A 16,725-nucleotide genomic window follows, 5' to 3' on the forward strand; every position below is an offset into this window, starting at 1 on the left:
ACACACACACACACACGCACACCACGTCATGAAGGCCCATATGCTTTCGTAACTAGGGTCTTGATCCAGTCCTGAGTAAAACCTGAGGGTCTTCTCACCCATCTGGTCTTGGCCCCTAGAGACCAAAAAAAAAAAGACCAGACACTCACCTGAGCTAAGGGCCGTCTCCCAGATCCTGTGTCCGGGGCATCAAGGCAGGTAGCAGCCACCTCGGCTGCTGCACTTCGGCCTGGTCTCCTGCCTGCTTCTCCATCCTGTCTGCTTCTCCATCCTGTCTGCTACATTGCATGGTTGTCATGGAACCTAGACCCCAGCTCCCAGCTAGCCCTGCTGCCCAAAGTTTAGCTGACCAACCCTCCTGGTTAGTCGGGGAACAGAGGGGGTTCTCAGGACAAGGGCAACAGTGCCAAACAAGAAGGTCCCAGGAAAATAAGGGTGAGTGGTCCCCTCCCAACCAGGGTGATATAATGAGGCTCAGTGGCCAAAGGACAGGGGACAGAGGTTTTTAGTGGTCAGATGGCCAACCGCATGCAGTGGTGTCAAGCAGGTCTCCTGTCAACCTAGTGGGAGATGCTTTCACACAGATGTTAAAGGCTCCAACTTCCTGTACTTCCGGACCCTCCACCAAGTCTACTCACACTTCACACTCACGGGAGGCCATGTGGAGGTAGCAGACATGCCATGGGTCATGCGGGTCTCGGTCGAGAGTTTTCTGTCCTGTTTCCCCATGAGCTCCTGACATTCACCCTCTCAGCCCACACCCCAAGCTTGACACCAACCCAGGCCCCTCGGGCCAACCTCAGCCCTCCTACAACTACCTGCTCCATTGAGGACACGTACAAGAAGGGAATGTGCCCAACTTTGCCTCCCATGCCCTGTGTATGGAGGCTGTAATGGGTCCAGGGAGGGGAGGCAGGTTGATGTGGGCATGGCTGTCTGCCCATCACAGCCGCCTTGCCCGTGAAGACCCCCAGGGGCTGCGCGTGGAGGATGCGGTGAAGCTGTTCTCAGCCCCATCTGTCCCACTGCTCACTCCGCACGCTCCTCTGCCTCAGGGGCACGACAGGGCAGGCCCCGTGGCCTTTCTCACTCCTTGTGGGAGCCCACGTTACCTACCTAACATGAAGGGATTAGTGCTTAGATGTGACGCTGGAAACAGTGACCAAACCGACACTTGCTTTGAAAAAGTTCTTTATTTGGCTTGTCCTATAATAAGAAAAGGCTAAGATATACACTAAGATATACACCACAGGCCAAAGAAGCTGGTTCATAAAACGTCAGGAAGAAATTCTATCTAGAAAAAGCGCTGCTGCTTCTACACGTGTGGCTCACTGCCTCGTGGGATTTCAGGTTCCAGCACCTGCTTGACTGACATTGTGTCCCAGCACCAAGTCTGTGTTTCTGGGAAAACCTGCTCCCATCTTTCTCACCCCCTCCTCCACCACCACCACTGTGCACCTGGGCCAGAGTTGGGTGCTCTATGTGCCAAGCTCTGGACACTGGTTTCTTCCCTCCTCTCACGGGCTCCAGAGCATGGGGGCCTGCCTGTGTCTGAGCATCGCGCGTTATCTCCTGCTTCAATCCTAGAGCTCAGACGCTGGCCATGGGCAGCACGGGTGCTCCTCCCCAATGTGAAGGCTGCTACAGCCAAGAGCACGACCAGGAAGACCCCAGCAAGGATGGTGGTGCTGTGGTAGCCCCTGGGCGCTGGCCTCCTCTTCCAGGTCAACCTCTGTCCGGTCTGGGAAGGGAGGGGAGAGAAGTAAGGACGGGGGTCCGAGGCAGGGTGATGGCAATCAGAACTGTTCGGTGGGCGGGGAAAAGAAGGGAGAAAAGAGTGCCTTTCAGGAAACTGAGGTCAGACCCAAGGAGCAGCTGAGTGTCAGCCCTGGCAGATTTCCCAGTGTCTTGTCAGCCAACAGGAGCAAAGGTTTGTGAACAGGAAGTCAGAGCTGGCCTTGGCATAAGATCTGGCTGAAGGCTCCCGATGGACGGGAGGAGAGAGTTGGGCATTTGAGTCATTTGGGAGATGGGCACAAAGGTCCCAGCAGGAGGGACATGGACTTAAGCTACTGCAGTGCAGGTGGGAAGAGAAGGGAAAGGAGAGACATGAGCAGAGTCCCCATCGGCTGCCTTTGCCCTCCCCCCTGCCCTGCCTTCCTTCTCTCTTGTAGCTCCAGCCCCCGTGGTGGGTACCATGCAGGTGACTTATGGCCGCACTGTGTCCCCTCCCACTGGAATGGAAGCTCCTCGGGCAAGGATTTTGATGTATTTAGTTCTCTGTCTCCTGGCACATAATAGGTCTTCCAAAGGTGCCTGGAATGTTGCAGATGGGAGGAAAGAGCCTGGAAGCAAGCCAGACTTCCAGGGGAGGGCCTGGATCTGGGCCCTGAGGGGAGAGAGCTGTCAAAGATCCTTGTAGGGTGAAGCCTGTGACTGCGGGAGGATTTGGACTCTAGCCCGCCCAACATCTGCCCCTGTTCACCAAGGCCCACCACATTTGTTACCTGGCCCGGCCTGGACCAGAAATCATGGGACTCCCTCGGCAAACATTTCCTCACCCACATGCACAACGGAACAGCACAGTGGGAAATCTGCTCCCCGTTCTAGATGGGGAAAATGAAATGGCTTTTCCAGGATCAACCCCTGGGAGCCGTGAGAATGAACCAGTCCTGCCTGGACCCTACACGGCCCTGCCCAGACCCTGATTGCATGCGCTACTCCAGGGCTACAGTTTGTCATCATCTTATAAGTAATAATGCGATGATTAACGTTAACATTGGTGACAATAACGATAGTAACAACATCACCGTTCTTTGCAGCCAGTGGCTTATACCAGGCAAGGGCCAGAGCAGTGCAACTAACAGTATTTTGTGTAACCCCCTCAACAGTCCTAAGAGGTAAGTATTAACGTTTTGTTTTACAGATGAGTGTGAGGTTGGGTATTCAGAACCCAGAGGGTAAAACTGTCAGGTGTTCTGTGTCCCACATTAGAACTGTCTTGACCAAACCCTACACGCGCATCCCCATAGGACCAGAAGCTCTTGGAAGAAGGTGAGAACCAGGTCTAGCTCCACTTCATATCGCCCAGAGTAGCACAGGAGCCCTATTCGAGGGGAAACGGGACACCCACGAAGCAACCCAAGTCCCCATGGTGCACGGGCCTGGGTCCCGGCAGATGGTGGGGTGGGGAGATGGCCACCTACCCAGGCTCCTCTTCTCAGCATGCGGGACCTGCAGCTGGATGGGTCCCAGGGCGACATCCACCTTCTCCCGGTAGGAGCCCACGCCCTCTTGGCCCTCATGATGCAGCCTCTGCTGCAGCGGGATGAGGCATCGTACGCCCTGCCACACGACCATCTTGCACTTCAGGTACACGGAGGGGAAGCGGCTCAGGAAGTGGAAGGAATTGAACTTGAAGCGGAGGACGTTGGGTGAGGGCTGGTGGTAGGATCGGTAGGTTTCATCCTTCACACACCTGGAGGAGGAGAGGAGTCACCGTCAGCTCTCAACAAGGCACTGCACTCCTCATGCCACCCACCCGTGGGCTGTGCACCCTCCTCGAGGGTGGCGGTCAGGGGACCACCTGCTGCCTTCACAGCCTTCCTGTGGACCACCTGCTTGGCATGCTCTTTGTGCGGCACCCCATCTCCTCCTTCTTGTTTAGTCCTTCCAACAGGCTGTGATAGGGAGCTCCACTACGCTCATTCGATGCCTGCAGAAACTGGCTCAGAGAGGTGCTATTGCCTGTCCAGAATGATGCAGCTGGGACGGGGCAGAGCAGGCATCCCACCTCCATCTGCTTCAAAATCAACGTTTTCCCACTACAGGCATGTCTTTTTTCATATTAAGGCTTGCCTGGAATTTAGTCACTCAGTCTAATTTTACTTTATAGCTAACCTGCTTGATGGCCACTCAGTTCTCCAGGTGCCCAGAGGTGACAGCCTGGCTAGTTAAGCTGGAGCTACCGGGAGCCCAGTCTGCCTTCCTGAGCTCTGGGCTGGTTGTGTGTGAGTTATCAGGTAGAGGCTGAAGTCCACCCCATGAAGACACTCCTTACCCACTCGGATGAGATCATAAGTCAAAGATGTAAAGTCATCGCGAGATGGTGACGCCACACAGGTGTCCACAAATAAGGCCAGGGAGGCGTTAGAATGGAGGATTTCAGCCTGAAGGTACAAATCCTGGTTCAGGTCCACATAGTATGGGCTGCTGGTCACGGGATATAAAACGAAGAGGATGTATAAAAGGAAATGTTCATGTCAAAATTGCTGTATTGTATGTTCTTGACCTCGAGGGTGTCATTAGCAATGTACATCGTGTTAACCCAGTGTTCTGGAGCATTTTGCAGCTGACGTAAATGTTGAGGTCCTTCCTCCTCTTGATGATGCCACGCGAAACAGCTGCTTTGAGGGAGTTGGAGTAGGTGATGGTATCATTATCCACCTGGGAGAGACAGGCAGGCGAGCAGAGTCAGGCAAACGTCACCTACTAAGGGAATCTCGTTGCTGCTTTGGGTGAGAATGAGACTGAAATGATGCTGCAAGATTTCAAAACCTTCCCAGAACACACAGAGACGGCACATGCCTATCACCATGGCTACCGTTCCCTGGGATGGATACACTTCACCAGCTAGACTCCCTCCTTTCACACATCCCCTTTCCTCTGCCACGTGATGGGGACCACAGTGTGCTGGTGCCTCCCAGGAGCTGCTGCTTATGGAAAGATGGGGTGTCTGGATGACCCCTACCCCTGCTGTATGACTAAGCTGAGTTTGGTCTCCATGGCTCAGGACCCTTCTGGCTTGTTCTATTTCATTCTCACTCTTGCTGGGAGAAATCAGGGGAGGCAGTCGTGGGAGGGCTAGTAGGATTCGTTTTCACTGTGCTGTTTGGATGGTCGGTAGTAGTTACTGCAGTTTGGTGTCTGAAGCTGCTGGAGCCTGAAGCAACAGAGATCCAGAGTTATGGCTGCGGCAGGTCTCTGACCTCTGGGGCAGGAAATTCCCCAGAGGCTCATATGGACAACAAGGTGGTGGTGGTGTGTGGGGGGTTGGAGTGGAGGCCATGGCAATGCTGGGGCACTTCCTGTCACGCTTTGCTTCTCCACTCCCCAAACCACAGGACATTTCCTGCTGTGCCTTTCATGAAGCAGCAAATTCATAAGAACGTTGGTCTCTCACGCTGTTTGATGTGCCTACCGTCTCGTAAGAGTGACCTTTCCAGAGACAAGAGTCTCACACCTGGTGGTCTGTAAGCATTTCAAGGAAAGGGTGATGTCTAAGCATCTCTCTTTTCCAAGGGCTTGGTGTTAACTATAGCATCATAGCATCAATAAAGATCCGTGGAATGGAGGAAAGGTCCAGGGACGGAAGTCCAGCAAAAGTACTTGTGATGAAAGAAGGATGGTGCCAGGAGCAACCAGCCCAAATGGCCAAGAGGACACAGGTGAGCAATGCCCCTGCAGGCCCCATGGTCATGATCATCTGGCCGCAGGGGAGGTGAGCACAAGAGCAGCATCCCCAGGTGGAGACTGGGGGTGGTGCACTCTTTCCCTCCCAAATGCTGTGATGGTCCTAAGCAAACTTGTCCTTGCCTGGTACGAGTTCCCACCAGCCGTGGGTGCCTCTGCGAGAACAGGAGCAGAAATAACACCATAGCGGCCTAAACAGAAGCCCTAAAATGTAAGACAACCTTACTCTTAAAAAAATATATAGGGGCTTCCCTGGTGGCGCAGTGTTGAGAGTCCGCCTGCCGATGCAGGGGACACGGGTTCGTGCCCCGGTCCGGGAAGATCCCACATGCCGCGGAGCAGCTGGGCCCGTGAGCCATGGCCGCTGAGCCTGCACGTCCGGAGCCTGTGCTCCGCAACGGGAGGGGCCACAACAGTGAGAGGCCCGCATACCGCAAAAAAAAAAAAAAAAAAAAAAAGCAAGTTTGTCACTGTCACTAAATGTCATATGACATTTAGTTATATACCCTGTCAGGAGCAAAATCATTCCTGGCCATTTGGGAAATCAGACAAGTTCCCTTCTGAAGCCAGCACTTGTACAACTAAATATAATTATTCTTTAGAGCAGCATGTGTCGGAGAGGCTTTAACTTCATGTCTAAAGTTGCAAAATTCAGCTCTGAGTTTGTCCCTTCCAGAAAGACATGTGAAAAGAGACAAGTTAACAACTATCTAAAGTGGTCTTGCCACCCTGGGACCCTGGCCCTTGCCTACTCTCTGACCGTGGGTTTCCCTTTTCACCGTCAGAGGGAGGCTCTGGCCTGCAGGGGGCGCCAGAGCCCGCACTTTGGACTCAGGTCTGGCAAAGGGCCTAGGATGGGCTCTATGCCTTCCATTCCTTCATGGGAAGTACACTGTATTTTCCGCCTTTATATTTTCTTTTAAAAAAGCGGGGGGAGCTTTATATTGGAGTGCCAGTGGTTATCGCAATAAACCATATAAATGTTGCCACCTTGTTTACTCCTTCAAAGACAAGCTGAGGTGCCTTCAGTTGAACTCTGTATATTCACATGACAGTGTTCTTGAATCACATCTGCCTGTGGTTTCCGCGGTCAAGCTAGATTCTGAATGCACGCCAAATAATGAAAAGTGGGGTGCCGGGTATTTCTTGATCATCAGAAGCTGTTCTGATTTTAAATTAAAATTCATTATTAGACGTCTGCTCAGCGTACAAGGCACTTGGGATGGAGTGGGAGTCCGGCAGACACGTCAACGGCTATCCCATAGAGACCCGGCCTCTTCCGCCTGGCATCCCACTCCTGTGGTGGGGAGACCTTGCCTATTCAGACACACGAGCCAACGTTTGTCAGACACCCACTAAACGGGGCACCTGGAGGAGATGCAGAAAGTCCCAGCTACGGATCATACCGTCCTGCCTTTGAATGCCGGCTCCACAGTTCATGATCATGTGGCCTAGGGCAAGTGGCTTAACCTCTGCAAACTTCCGTTTCCTCACAATTAAATGGGAATAAAAGTTGTCTCGGGAATTTTGAAAGTCTCGTGGAACTCTTAGTTCAGTGCCTGGCACGCATACTAGTCCCTAATAATATGATTATAAAGGCTTAGGCTCCACACCAGGGGCACTCGCAGTTGCATAGATGAATGAAACATTGGCTGCCTGGAGGCACGGTTTACTAGGGGATACAGGTATTTAAGTAAGCAGAGGAATCAGAATGTAGCCTGTGCTGCCCATGACCAGCCAGGTTAGAAGACCAGGGCTGGCCCGTGGCTGGGCAGCTCCTATTGGAGATGAAGGAACACAGATAGGAGGGCTCAGATGTCAGAGGCTCCAGGCTGCATATTTGGAACTGGGAGGGGTGGGTCACCTTTGGCAGACTGATTCCCACTGACTAAACTCAGTTCAAACCAGAATCCAACACGATTGACTGACAGCGCGAAATGTAAAAGCCAGGTCGACTAGAACGTTTGCAGGGCGTGACCCATCTGTACCCTCCTCTGCATGTAAGCCTCCCTGACCCACTCGGCTCCTATCAGAAGGAGAATCTGGTGTCTGTAGGGACTGTCCAATGGGAGCTGGGGGGCCACAGTGGCAACTGCAGACCCTCGGGCCCAGGCACCCACCTGTGGCTGACAGGCCCATCTGGTTAGCTAAACGAGTGTCCCCTCCCTCTCTCACGGTTCCTTGTGACCTTGCCAGGTAATGAACACACGCTCATAGCACCTAGCTAGGCACGCGGCAAATGTACGGTACGTCTTTGGTGACGGGCAAACCCTCTGATCGCGTGTGTCACACACATTGTACGTATTTGAGCCTTTTGTGCTGTATATTTATACTGCGGTCCTAAACCTAATAAAAGTATTTGCACTGTGTCTGTTCCCTGACAGACAAAATCTTGAAGTGATTACTTAGGTGTCAGCCAAAAATTCAGAACTTAGAGTGCAGAGTTTTAAATGAATTTACATACAATGAATGCAACAACTCTAAGTTTACCATTCGGTGGGGTTGACAGTAAAAGACTCAACACTCCATTAATTCAAACAGCTCCATCCTGCCCCTTTGCAGGCAGTCCCCTCCCACCAGGTCGGCTCACTATGTACACAGATTTCATAGAAATGACATCACAGGGTGGGTAGCGCCTGGCTTCTTTCACTCAGTGCCACATTTTTGAGATTCTCAGAGTCTGGCGTTGGCCCTACCGCTTCCTGGCTAAGTAGCTTTCAGCAACCTGCTTGACCCCTCAAAGCCCAGTCTCCCTGTTTTTCAAGCAGGATGACAATGAGGGGAGACTTGCCTCATCTTGGTGGGATTTGGGGGAGTTTGACACAGACTAATCTCAGTGTCTGCCACTTGTAGGGGGACAAGATTAAGGAGTTTCCTGGGACATGAGATTTCTCCATGCTAAAATCTGCAAAGTCCCAGGTCAACCAAGACAACTGGTCACCCCAGGTGGTGACAGCTCAACAAACGATAGCTGCAGAGGCCGATTTACTGTGAGCTAATGGAGGTTAAGCTTCAGGGCCCCCCGCACAGGCTTTCCGGGGCTCAGCAATGCACTGGCTCAGCCATGTGCTTTTGTAAGATTTCTAAAACTAAGATATGCTTGCATTCTTCCATGAACGAGGCACCTCCTCTCTTGCCCACCCAACACCAACCTGTATCAGCTCCAGGCCCTTCAGAACCTGGAGCTGGCCCTGGGAGCTGCTATCGCTCTTGCCGAAGTGAGAGCAGCCTGCCAGGCACCCTCTCTGGTGGACAGTGTGGGAAAACTCCCCACTGACTTTCCTTCCTTCTATTTGGACACGGCTGCAGCTGCGTCCCGGCACCAAGGGACGGATTTGTATCTTCAGCCCGATTACGTTCTGGTTATACCATAATCGTGTTTTCTGGGTCCCCAGAATTCAAAAGCACAGCGCAGGGCACTGTAAGAAAGCTGGCTCAGAGGAGGGAGAGGAAGAAGCTCCAGGCTTACCTGCTCGATGGTGCCACAGCCAGAGTAGGGAACTGTGAAGGTCACCTGGCTCGAAGTAATCTGGGGCCGACACCGGTAGTTCCTGTTCCAGCCGGGAATGACAAGGCCTGGCAGAGTAGCCCAGGGACTGGAGGTAGCCCACGCTCACACTGGCTCGCATGTGATTCTGCAGGCAAAGCAGCTCTGGGGGCCAAGGGCAGACAGTGCGGTCAGTGTCAGCGCCCCCCAAGCCCACAGGAAGGTGCAGAGATTGAGATGGCTGGCAGATGGTCTGCCTGCGGACACAGCTCACCACCACGCCAGGTGCCCTGGGGCTCAAGTCAGTTTCACTCTCATGAGACCCCTTGAGGGCCCAGGGACTAGGATTTCTCTGATGGAGAAGTGAAGGCAGGGTGTGAAAAAAGCAAAATGTTTTGCTAAGTTGCCGCTTATCCATATAGTAAAGTAACGCTCGGGTTGAATTGAGGGGATGTCGGAAAATCAACATCCTTAGCTATGGACGTAAACATAGGTCCTTTAGCTAAGGGGCAGGTCGGTGCTTAAAGTCCTGACCTCAGGATTTTAAAGAGAGCCAGTACCTCACCTTGCCCGGCCCCTGGCCAATCTGTACATCAGTCCACTTAACAGCTCAAACCGTGGCCATCAGCCTCTGCTGGACGAGGCTGAGCGGCCAGCTCAGACCGTCTTCAGGCAGCAGCCGAATGTGCTAGGTCTCAGGACAAGGTCACAGTGTCCCACACTCTGGAAGGCCACAAGGCCTCAAGCCAGGTGATCTCCTCTGCCCTTGACACTGACATCTCACTATCTGTTGAAAGCAACACCTTGCCCTTCTACTTCATCTCTGCTGACCACAGAAAGGCCAACGCGCCGCCCATCGGCCATGTCTGGGAGCCAGAGTCAAGACCCACTGCCCTTGGCCCCTTTCTGCACCGGATCGAGCCTTGGTGACCTGAAAGGCGGCCATCACTCTCATCTCACAGCCATGGGATGGCTGAGCAGCAGAAGTCACTCCGAGGGGCCCCACCCAGACAGACGGGGACTTACTTGTGCTCCCAGGGGAAAGGCTGGAGGAGTATTCAGCCTGGAACCCTCTCATCTTGACGCTGCCGTCGCTGATGAAGCGAATGGACTGAAGTTGGATGACGAGGTGAAGGAGCCCCTTGCCCCGTCACAAACCGGGCGAGCAGAGGGGAGCTGTGGTAAGGGCCGTCCAACACTTCAATATAATCGTAGTTACAGCTGCCTTCAAGCCTGCGGAGACACAGCACACAGTTCTGGCTTCACTTTTTTTTTTTTTTTTTTTTTTTTTTTGCGCGTACGCGGGCCTCTCACTGCTGTGGCCTCTCCCGTTGCGGAGCACAGGCTCTGGACGCGCAGGCTCAGCGGCCATGGCTCACGGGCCCAGCCGCTCCGTGGCATGTAGATCTTCCCGGACGGGGCACGAAGCCGTGTCCCCTGCATCGGCAGGCGGACTCTCAACCACTGCGCCACCAGGGATCTGGCTTCACTTTTAACCAGGATTTGATGCAGGGGGTCAGATCTCCATGAGAGGCATCACACCTCTAAGCCAGAAACTGTGACAAAATTAATAATCGAAAGTAATGGATTTCCTTTTTTACTGAAGTATAGTTGATGTACAATATTATACAAGTTACGGGTGTACAATATAGTGATTCACAATGTTTAAAGGTTATACTCCATTTATAGTTATTATAAAATATTGGCTATATTCCCTGCATTGTGTTGATACAATGTATCCTTGCAGCTTATTTTATACATAATAGTTTCTACCTCTTAATCCCCTACCCCTGTACCGTCCCTCCTCCAATCCCTCTCCTCACTGGTCACCACCAGTTTGTGAGACTTTCTTAAATCGGGCGGAGATTCATCTTCCCATGACCTCCATACATGGTTTAGTCCTGCCTTTTGGGGTCACACATATGAGATCTACAGCCCTCTCCTGACAGCCTTTGCATCACATGAGAAAGGATCACATCCTACCTTAGACTTTTTCTTTGATCCAAAAGACCCCAGTTTCCCATAGAATTTTTAAAATCCATGAATTCATAGTGATAGAAACAAATATTGAACAAAAAAATACTGGGAAGTCAAATAGCCTCTCTGCAGCTCAGGTTTCTTATTTACGAAGGGTGAACTTCCCTAACCATGTATACTGAGGAAAGCCGTCGTGAGGCTCAAACAGTGTAATATATGGAGAAGTGCTTCATAAAATGTCACAAATGGTGGTCATTGTTATTAAGACGCTGACTCAGAGCCAGTCACGGTCAACCTTCCTCCAAAGGATTTCATACAGTCCCACAATCCAGTATGAATTGTAATGATGAAGAGATTAAAATAATATGTACCTTTCTCAAAACCCCACACAAATTTCTAAGGCAGAGAGACTCCCAAGGCCACTGCAACCAAGGAGAGAAAACTACTTTGTTCAGTGGTGGCTGTTAGAGGAGAAATTATGGACGCCTTCCCAGGACTCTAGAAACTACTGGTGACTCGCTGTGGTCACCCCTCCTTGAAACCAATCATGTACCACTGTCATTCTGATGAAGCCTCCTCCACTTAAAACAAGGATTCCCACTCTTCATTGGATGAGGAACAGATAACCTAACCTCTGCTGCAGGGATTTCTCCTCCTCTGCCCGAAACTCACCCAAAAAAAGGAGGGAGTAGAGCGAAAAGGGTTCAGAAAAACTGGTGTGGTTGTTAATAGGATTCTTGTTACTATTACTCCTAACAATTATTATTATTACTATTATAATAAAATATGTAATAATCATTAATTATTACTCCTAACAATAATCCACTGGATAACATTGTCCAAGTATTTCATATATTTCTCTCTTGTGACCCTCCCAGTCACAGCAAGGGTAGGAAAGCAGTTATTTTATTCTCCTCTCTTGAGGCTAAGGTGTGAATTAAGTGATTTCCCGTGATCACACAGGAAATTAGTGACATAGGTGCAACTTGAAACCAGTTGCTCTGGTCCTGGTGCCACCTCTGTGCTCGGTCGAAATGGAACCCATAAGAAAAATGTCAACGGGGCAAACATCTCTCCTGAAGTGCTAGGTACCATTTATCCCTTCTAAATGTCTGCAAGGTCCCTCGCACACACTTACTGGACGTCTCTGAAGACCAGAGAGTCACACGGTAGTCGTTCTGAACTTCGATGTCCCACACGCACTTGGCATTGTTCGGATACTTCCCAGGGTAGAATGGGCTGGAAAAGCTCCCTGAAGGTTGGGACAGGAAGCCTCCACAGGAATAATTTGCTGTTGGGATAAATGGAAATACTGATGACCCACAATGCACACTGCACAGTCACTGGGGGAGATTTTTTAAACAATTCCCAAGACAGAAACCCACAGGCAGTGCCTAGACCCAGCTACACACTGATGGTCAGTGGGGCGCCCCTCCACAGAGACTGTCCTTAGGGAAAACATCTCCTCACATTCTCCTCATCCCTCCCCGGTGTCCCTGTCACTGAGGAGAAGGGAAAGGGGACTTGTCAGGAGCTCAGAACTTACTGGCTGGGGGGTGGGGGTGGAAACAGGATCTGTTGACAAAGAGAAAACATAATGATCAGTTCCCTGGTTACCCTGACACACTGTTGAGTCCTTGCTGGCTCTGTGCCTGAAATGCGCCAACCTGGGTTCACAGTGAATGCTGGATACAGGCCTTGCCCTCAGGGACCACACAGCCTGGAGGAGAGGATGGAAAAGAGCAAATCCAGCGTCATGGGCTGGGACTGCGATGGAGCAAAGCCCAGGAGGTGGTGGGAGCCTGGAGCTTTGGTCCTGACCCAGACTGAGCAGGGAAAGGGGGTTGGATAACAGGGAGGCAAGGCAGAAAGGGAGAAAGCGTGTTCCAGGCAGAGAGAACAGTGTGTGCCAAGGAACCTAGGTGTACGCGGCACATTTGGGGAACCTCAGTGTGCATGCAGCAGGGACAGGAGGGATGGCGGGAACTAGGAGAGAACTGTGCAGAGCCCTAGAGGTTGTCCTGAGCAGTGAGGATTGTGACCAGAAGGCCCTGAGGAATCAGTCCCTGAGACTGGGACTGACCTTGGCATCTTGTGAAGATGCCCCTAGCTGCACTGCAGAGAATGGATCAGAGGGGAGGGGCAGCCTGAAGCTGCTGCGTGCTTCAGGAAGCCAGGTGGGGAGGATGAGGGAGGGTGGACGGAGAGAAAGGTCTCAGGGTGGGGGGAGAGGGGAGCTCAGCAGCAGCTCGAGAGCAGCCTGTCAGGAGCTCTTGCTGATCACACACTGAGCTCGGAGATGAAGCGGGCTCCAGCCAGCCAGCGCTGACCGGGGTCTAGTGTCCAAGGGGAGGGTGGGATCTACACGGGGGAGGGGGGGCAGCCTCGCCTAGGGACTGACCAGAGATCCGAATCTTAGGCTGGCCAGGCTACTAAAGGGCAAAGAGGAGCCTAAAGAGAGGCCCAGCCCTCCTGGGGCTGGGACATCAGGCAGGCGTTGCCACGTGCCAGGAAAGGCAGGAGAGGCAAACGCTTTGGAGAGCGAGCACCGTGACTGCAGCTCGGGGACCAGCAGGCAAGGCTGGGGAGGAAGGAACCCGTGCCCTCTCGGTCAGGTGGAGAAATATGATAGTTACTCTGAGTGGTTGCAGTTTCTAGAAAGAAAATGAAGTGATTTTAGGATATTGCTGCATCATTCTTTAATTCCATGGTCATCAGTTTGATGGAGAAAATAAATCTTTTCCTTACTGCAGGACTTCTCAGAGCCTTGACCATTCCAATTTAACACTGTGACTGCCAAAAAGGGTCGGAGTATATAGCACTTCCCAACATATTAGCACCAGATCTTTTCTCTGTATCATAAAAATCATTTGAGGGATTGCTGTCAATGTGAAGAATCTTTAACAGACAAACGTTTGTAGCAGTGTTCCTCGGCCATGTTTCCAGCATGGCCACAGTTCTCTATGAATGACTACGAGTTATTTTCATTGGAAACAACCAGAAAACCAAACCTTTCCCCCACAGCGTCTCTGAAGAGCGTGGCAGCAAGCGGTGGCAGAGACCAGAGGGGCCCTCCAGCCAGAGATGAGTAACAGCATAGTTTGGGGGACTCAGCTTATCACTAAAAGAGTTCCAGAGTCCTCAGAGGGAAGCACTCCATAGGAGGAGGCTGCTCTTCTCCTTCTATTTCTGGAAACCCGAGAGGGGATAGAATCCGGAGAGGAGTCTTGGGTTGCGCTGCAGTGACTCACCTGTGGTAGTAGAGTAGATTTCTGGGCCTGCAAGAAAGAGGAAACACGATCAGCCTCAGCACCCAGTATGTGCTGAAACACACCTAGCAGGTTCCTGAGAGAGAGACGCTGAGTGCCTGGCCCCTACCCTCCAGGGCGTGAGAAGAGCGGCCTGGGAGTTGTCCAGGAGAGCTGAACAGCAAACCTCAAACTCATATATCAGTCTCCACACAAAAAAACGGTTTGGGGGGAATTCGTTGTTGCAACCTGTATTCCCTTTCTCTGCCCTGGTGTCCACTAAGATAAGGCTATACAACAGACCCAAGAAATTCAGGGACCAAGGATATGGGTGATGCATTCAGGGAAACTGCCCATCTTTCAGGGAAGTTCAGGATGAGAGGAGCCCAGCACAAAGAGCCCTTTTCTGGAGAAAACCACACTAAAATTGAAGCTCAATGACTTGGAAGCCAAGCTGAGCAGATGAAACTGGCGGCCACGTGGCGCCCACAGTTGTGGGAGTTCCAACTGCTGTGGGAACTACTCTACAGGCACCCAGACAGAGGGTCCAGGCAGCCCAGCATCACTTATTTCCAACGTCAAAGTGATTAGCTCTGTGTCTAGATGGCGAGTGGACCCAAACCAGTCCTCAGCCTCACAGCATTTATGGGCCCCCTGAGGCAGCAAGACTGACGGGTCCCAGTTCCAAGTCCAAATCCCATGTGTGACCTGTCAGGCCCGACCGTAGGTGATGACAAGTGCTGTGGCCAGCAGGCCACCCAGGGTTCACTGCGCTGCACACGGACCTGCTGCCCAGACAGTGCATCCCAGTTCCCTGCAGGGGCTACCGTGCAGGACGCAGGAACCAATCCCTGGGCCACCTGCATTCCTAGGCCATGACCTCCATTCAGAGACCTCGTGACAGAACTAGCCTCTCTTGCCTCTGCCTTGCACTGTGGCTGGAGAAAAAGGGCTTCAAGTCACTTTCAGTTGGTTCTTTGCTCCAAATCACCAGCTACATGCCTGGCATCTTGTCAAAGAGCTCATACTAATCTTAGCAGAGAGACAAGGTGATGTAAGGAAGCGAGAAGTGTAGAAAAATGCTTTGAGAGGGGATCAGAGTGAAAGAAGGAAACCACACCCCCAGAGAGGGACACCCAGCTTATGTGAGACCAACCTGAGCAGACGACACCGGCGTCCTCGCCGTGTCCACGTGGTGTGTTCCAGCCATTGTGAGGGCAGCTCCACAGGTAGCTCTCGTGCCCCATGCACGCACGTCGTCTAGGACGATCGGCCCTGAGCCCTGACCGTACCGGGCACTTCCAGGGGCCGACGTGGCCCAGCACAGCCCAGCTGCCTGCAGACCACGTTGGCGTCGTTGGTGTCCCAGCTGTCATCACACACGGTGCCCCAGGAGCCTCGGTACAGGACCTCGACCGGCCCTCACACCTGTTACCTCCATTCACCAGCCTCAGGGCAATCCTGAATCAGTTCCTGGAAGGAGACGGGAAAATGCACTCTTCTGTGTCTTCCGGAGGAACGGTCCCTGATGACCAAACGCGATTCAGAATCCTTCCAGGGAAAGACTTCTGAGTTCAAGGTAATGTTTTCCTTCCGGAGGACCTGACTGAGCCTGGTCATCATCATTTATCCCCACGGGGCTGTTTGATAGAACCCTTGGCTGTGGACAGAGGAACGCACATTTCTGAGGTTCCCCACAAGGTCCAGCATTTCTGTGGCTGATCCCAGCCTTGGGAAGGAAGTGGGAAGAGGGGAAGCCCACAGCCTGAATCCGCAGGGACCACTGGGATGAACTTGAGCCCCTGTAGCAGGAGCCCAGCAGAGACAGCTTCCCAGACCCCGCCAAGGAACACCTTCAGATGTTCACTCCCACATGGGAACCACTCCATCAGGCCCAAGGTTATTCTAAACACTATTTTTCTGCTGAGCACTCACTCATGTCATTTTTTTTTTTTTATTGCGTTATGCGGGCCTCTCACTGTTGGGCCTCTCCATTGCGGAGCACAGGCTCTGGACACGCAGGCTCAGGGCCATGGCTCACGGTCCTAGCCGCTTCACGGCATGTGGGATCTTCCGGGACGGGGCACGAACCCGCGTCCCTTGTATCGGGGGGGGACTCTCAACCACTGCGCCACCAGGGAAGCACTCCTCCCATTTTAAACCCCAAACTTATTGACTCTTGAACAAGCCGTGCACCCGCTGAAAATCATCAAAGCACATGCACATCACTACGGACAAGGAATCTATTGGTAGCAGGTTTCAGAGTCCTTCCAGGGCTTGTGAGCGCAAAGAGCTAGAAAAACACGGACTCTCTCCCCTCCGGGCTGTAGACCTGTGGCTATCACCTGTACCTGGCAGGAAGCAAGCGACAGTGAAGTCCATAAACATGAGAAAATAGGGGTAAGAAAAGTGCAGGGGAAAACCTGTACTGGAACTTCTGGATCCAGCTCTACCTGAAGACCATCCTACCACTGATCTATGGAAGCCATTGCGGCCCCCAGTCCCACCACCAACTAAAGAGAGTGTGAGCTGGGATCCGGT

The 16,725-nt window shown here is 52.3% G+C and overlaps 1 pseudogene; it reads right to left on the minus strand.

Moving 5' to 3' along the window:
* Positions 1-1,564: 1,564 nt before the first annotated feature.
* The window catches only part of LOC117310957 (scavenger receptor cysteine-rich domain-containing protein DMBT1-like), a 34,207-nt pseudogene continuing 19,046 nt past the window's right edge, over positions 1,565-16,725 (minus strand).

Source organism: Tursiops truncatus, unplaced genomic scaffold, assembly GCF_011762595.2.
Source record: "Tursiops truncatus isolate mTurTru1 unplaced genomic scaffold, mTurTru1.mat.Y mat_scaffold_694_arrow_ctg1, whole genome shotgun sequence".
NCBI classification, from domain to species: Eukaryota; Metazoa; Chordata; class Mammalia; order Artiodactyla; family Delphinidae; genus Tursiops; species Tursiops truncatus.